This window comes from Abrus precatorius, unplaced genomic scaffold (genome assembly GCF_003935025.1).
Source record: "Abrus precatorius isolate BTA unplaced genomic scaffold, Abrus_2018 Scaffold3, whole genome shotgun sequence".
Classification (NCBI taxonomy): Eukaryota; Viridiplantae; Streptophyta; class Magnoliopsida; order Fabales; family Fabaceae; genus Abrus; species Abrus precatorius.
The window spans coordinates 24,670,863-24,676,892 of record NW_020874373.1 but is presented as its reverse complement, the minus strand read 5'-3'; the positions used below and the strand labels follow the sequence as shown (position 1 = coordinate 24,676,892).

The following is a 6,030-nucleotide window of genomic DNA, read 5'->3' as shown; positions in this document are numbered from 1 at the left end:
TAGGTGGTTTTATTTACATAAGTTCACCCTTGCATTGTTGTTTATGTGGTGTGGGTGTGTACTACGATGATTGTACGAGATACATGAGTAGATTTAACAGGTAATACGGACGCTCCTTAGTTCGGAGATCCAACTATGCTTGGAGAAATGAAGTCATTATTTTGAAAACTTTGTAGCTTTAATGTTTTGTAGTCTAGTTTTGATTTAACCTAGACTATTTAGCTACAAATTCAATCTAGTTGTAAAGTATTTTGTTTTGTAATCTATTTCTGAGTACCTCTTTTTTTTATTAAATTTTGTTGAGTTTCATATTGAGTAAACTATGATGTAAATTGACGTATTGGATAAGCTGTTATATATGCTTGGTTTATTAGTTTTGTTAGAGTTGTTGAGTTGTATGTCAATGATTCTATGATTGGTAATACTAAATGAACTATGTCCTTTGAGAAAATTTTATCTGTATCAATACAAGCTACAAAAAAAAATAATAATAAAATTTTTGTCTCATAGTTGAGGGGACATATTGTCAATTTTTATCTTATTTTATTTTATTTTACTTTAAAAGGTCGTGACAATAGGTGCTATCACAGGTTTTCCATCAATCCGTAAACCTAACAAGATAGATATATCATGTAAAGTGATCGTACACTCACCTGGAGGCATGTGCAAAGTGTACGTCTCTGGCCTCCATATCTCTACTAATGCAGTGATCAACGGGAGGTCTAGTGGAAATTGACATATGTGAGCAATCCCAGTAAATTCTGCAAGCTCTAAATGTGGAAAGATTTCCTCTGGAACATCATCCAAACCAGCTGGTATAAATTGGCTCTTCCTAACCTTCAAAATAGGATAAACTCGACCATCCCAAATATGTTCAGATACATGAATCCTTTGTAAACGCAATAATGAAAGATACTCTGGTTTAGGATGAATGATTCTATTCTGTCTTGAAGATAAAGCCATCTAAAAAAAAATCATTTTTTTAGTACAATATTAATTATAATTTTCATATTTCATGTATAGAAATTACTATTAATTAAGTTATCAAAATAACATGGTAAAAATTTCAAATTTTAACATTAATTATACAAAAAAAAATTAATAACATACATCAACTATAATATAATAATATGTTCTTACATAATCACATTAGTCAAATACAAAATATAATTTTAACAATTTATTGAATTTTAATTATTCACATTCAATTTAAATATTAAGTAATAAAGTTTCTATTTATTCATAATTTAATATTTTTCAAATAATTATACTTTTTTAAAACCAATTTTTAAACCAATTTTTTGTCTTAAATATATGAATGACCTTTATCAATAAAATTTATTTCTAGCTTTTATTTTACCATAATTCATTATTTTAAGTTTACTAAATATTTTTTTCAACTAATAACATAATTCAAATATACTAAATTTTTTATTTTATTGAAAATTTTATTATATATTGAACATTTTTTATTCTAAACTAATTAGTATTAATATAAAAATTTAATTCAATATGTATATTTGTTATTTCATCATAAATTAAATTATATAATTAAATTTTTTTTTTCTAAACTAATTATTATCACTTAAAACATTTAAATTACTATCACTTAAAATATTTAAATTACATAAGTAAATTTGTTATTTAATCATAATTAATTAATACTAATTAAATTATTTATTTTTAAATTTTTTAATCTTAAATATTTACTACTCTAATTTGAATATAAATTAGTATATATTCAATTATTATACATTCAATTTTTTCCTTTTACATTCTTTTTATAATTATCTAAATCTGTTTTTCAATCATAAAAGAATTATCAATTTACATTTTTTATGTTAATTAATATTAAATACGAAATTTTCATTTTCATATTTATATATTTTCTAAATATCATTTGTTATATTATTAATCAACCAATCTTATACAACTATTTTTATTTTTCTATTCTAAATATTATTTAACATTTTATTATTATATTTAATTAATCTAATTTATTTTTATTTGATTTTAAATTTACACCTCAAATTACTATAATAATTTTACATGCAAACTTTTGTTTTTTTTATAAATTAAGATTAATTTTATATATCTATTAAATTACTAAAATAAATTTAAATTTATTTTTAATCTAAACATAATTATCATTATTTTTATAATCAATAAAATATGAATTATAAAAAAATTAAAATACATAAAATAAAAATTAAAATACCTGATACAGTTTTTTTCGGCAAAGCACACTTTTCTGGTGACGAAAGACCTCAGTGACAGTGGTAGTTTATGCAGTGTGTGGCATGTCTTTGGCGACCACCTCTACCTTTCTTCTCCACTGTGGATGACGACAAAACAAGTTGTCAGTTTTATCAATATTCTCAACCATCTAGTCTAAGAACAATGACAATCGGTAATGGAAGCAGACCAAATCACAGATCTGCAACGGATTAAGAACAAAACGACCATGCCCACTCAAAAATTGCTCAAATAAACAAGACAAACTATTGCTGTGTGAAGGAGAAAATGGCAATGACTTCCATTTTCGAACCAGAGAAGGGAGAGGGAGAAGAGGGTTTCACGCAGTGATCGTTCTCTCCATCAACACGTAGACCAATGATAGAATTTTGTCTCTGATTCATATGAAATAGTCTGAAATCACTATTTCATCTTAAATCAGAGACAAAAGTCTCTCATTGGTCCACGTGTCACTGAAGCGGCAAAAAAAAATTCAATTTTTTTCATGTGTCGTATTCTGTAGTATTTTGTCTCTCTTTCGAATTGAATTAATTAAAAAATAAAAAAATTATTTTTGTTTAATTTTTATACGAAACATGTACTGACGTGGCAAATATTAGTTATATTTTTATTTTATTTCATTAATAAGTAATTAAAAAAGCAATCATTAAGTCTCAGAGTTTTGTAATCAAATCATTCTTCTCAAATGATTGTGTAATAAAATTACCAAAATTACTTTTTTAAAATTTTATGTAAAACTCTGAACAATTTACATTAAATAATGACTAAAATAAAAAAAAAATAGACTAAAAGTAAATTTAGTAATTTTACAGGAACCAAAATCATATTTAACTTTCTCTCTCTTTAATACCTACCTCATTATGAATTTTGTTGAGAATGACAATTTTGACATGATTTAACATTAAATTATTTGTTAGTATCCTAATTTATACTGTTATACTAACATGTAACACAACGATAGTATAGATTAATATTTTAATTAATAAAATTTATTATTATATTATATAATTTTGTTAGCATCAATTATACTAATAGTTTAATTTTTATTAAAAATATATACTAATAAAGGATAATCTACAATTAAATTATCAATAAATGATAATTTTTTGTTCGAACTATTAATGAAAGCGTTTTTTTTATTTCCTTTTATCGTCAAAGGATTTTTTTTCCCAGTAGGAGAATTAATCATAAATGTTTTATTCAATAAATTAATCAACATTTTATTCTCTGATATCAATTCTCCAAAATCTTTTTTTTTACAAAAATAATTATAAATAATGTTTAAATATCTGCTCTCTAAACTAAGTGCACCAAAGCTAACTCGAATTACACATTTTGGTATATGATAATGCTCATTTAAAGTGAGAAAAAGTACATTGACTATCACTTTATTAGATTAAAAATATTTTTAACTTTTGTAAAATTATTGAAATTCATTTTTAATTTCTATAATTTTTTTATAGTATCTATTTGACTCAGTGGTTAGAGTATCGCTTTCATACCGAAAGCTCTGCTTTTGCCAGCATGACAGCACGGCGGAGTCAACTGAATGACCAAAGCATCGGTTGCTTCCAAAGTTGGCATCAGTCTCAGACGAGAAAGAAGAAAAAAGAGAATCCGATTTCCGACATTCAAGAGTAGTAAAGCATCAGAAGCAAAAGGATACCTATCGAAGCTCCCTTCTAGGAGAATGTTTTGCTCTTATGCCTCATGGCGACTCGGAACGAGGAGAGTACCCTCTTTCGGCTGTAGATCACTGAACTATGCACTTGCCTTTACTACCTACCCTGGCATTGTGACTACAGATATATAGCCAATAGAAGGAAGTATTCCCAAGCTGGAGAAGTGGGAGAGGAGAGAAATATCAGTGGATCCCCTATCTCCTTCTCGATCAGTTTTCATTAAACTTGACTAACAAAGGTTAATGTCATCGTAGAAGACTTGGGTTGAAGAGTTCGACGCCAAGCTAGACCCTACCTACACCAGGATACTTGCTTCTACTTCATCGTATCATCTGTAGTGGATTAAGTTGTAAATTTTGCTTTAAACTTCCCTTGCAAGTACTACCTATTATCATGCTTGTATCTCTTCCATTCTCTTAAAGTAGCTATGGCTTCAATAAAACAAACATGAATCAGTAAACTTGCAGCTTAATATTGAAGAGTTAAAGGACAAACCAAATAAATGACGAGATCTTGATTGCCGAAAGGGTGAAAGGGGGCATACTCTGGCTTGCCGAGATCAATCATATTTTTGCAGTAGACAACTGACTGCAAATTTTCATCATAGTCACTAACAGACATTTGAAATCTCATCATAATGCCTAAGAAAACTAGAAATGCATGCCAGCTGAACCTGAAGACTACCCACATACCCCATCTTTCTTTCCAGTTAAAGAGGCATTAAACACTGACAAGATAAGAATTTAACTACAGCAGTAGATTAGAAATTGCACAGCGGTAAATACACATGTAAAACGACTACTCTTATAAAAAAATAAAACTTACAAGAAAATAAAGTGATATACAGAAATCAAATAAATTTTAACCTCCCATTTAGCAGGGGCCGCGCGAACGCAGGCCCCCACTGCCACAAATTATGATGTAGGAACTCCTATTTGAGGAGACCTTAGAGAGGCACCCCTCCTATGTGCAATGGAGGTCACCACCCTAGGCCATGGGCCTTATTGATCACCCATTGACCCCATCCAGGTAAGTATGTTACAATGCACCTAGTCAGGTTTAATTTATATGCTAGCTTCTATCCACAATGTTAAGCTCTTTACGATGTGGGACTCATCCAAGCACGCTACATGTTTTCGCGTCATAATCCTTCAACACTCATTCTCGTTGTTTATCTCTTCTTTTATTTTGGTAATGCTCTACGTGTATCCACAAAATTCGATGCATATATAAGCGTACAGTTACAAACTTATTAACAGTTCTTAAAAAAAATAGAATTTCTTCTCCGTATAACAATACCAAATTGCCCCAACAAATGAGTGCAGATACTCCTCACAGAATTATGTTTTAGTGCAAAATCGAATGGAAAGAAGCATCCTGAAGCACAATTGCGAAGTTAAAATCTTTACATGACGTGGAATGTAAATAAACATGTGAGTAACGCCAATATAGGAATGTAAATTCTGCTCAATGGGATTTTGCCTCTGTTCAATTGCTTCTACATTATCATAAACGCGTTCTTGATGGCAGAACAGTTGTTGTGGCTTCGAAACACACTACAATTTGTACTGTAGTCTTTAGCCTGACATAATGAACACATCCTTTCAATGAGTGGTGCAGTTTAGAAATTAGATTTATACACAGAATAGAAAAATAGGAGGACGCTTTTATTTCTGATGCCATTTTGATATTCAACTTAAGTCACGTCCAAAGTTCTTAGATTTGCTTGCAGTGTAAAGTTTAAAATGTTTGGATTCCTGAGCATAAGGCATTAAATAAGTTAAAGGAAAACACACTTATGTATTGCGAACATCAAAATTATGAAGGTTGATTATTTAGTTCGCTCATAGTGGGACGACCTCTGTGTTAGCAATTTTTTGGTCATACATATATATTACATTATTTAAATGTGTTAAGGCCATTATTCCAAAATATTAAAGTGGTTTAATTAATATAAGTTTATGGCTAAGGACATATATGTTATGAAAGGTTAATTGTGTAAATACCATTAGTGATATTATAGTTTGATGAGGGGCCAAATTATAATTATCAATTTTGGGGTAACTTATGGCAGTTACCAATACAGGGTTAT

General features: G+C 28.8%; 1 non-coding gene across 1 annotated transcript; it reads right to left on the bottom strand.

Moving 5' to 3' along the window:
• Window positions 1-4,814: 4,814 nt before the first annotated feature.
• Window positions 4,815-4,975, bottom strand: LOC113864096. The gene has a single exon (XR_003504700.1). It is a non-coding gene; the product is annotated as a U1 spliceosomal RNA (small nuclear RNA).
• Between the last annotated feature and the right edge of the window lie 1,055 nt (window positions 4,976-6,030).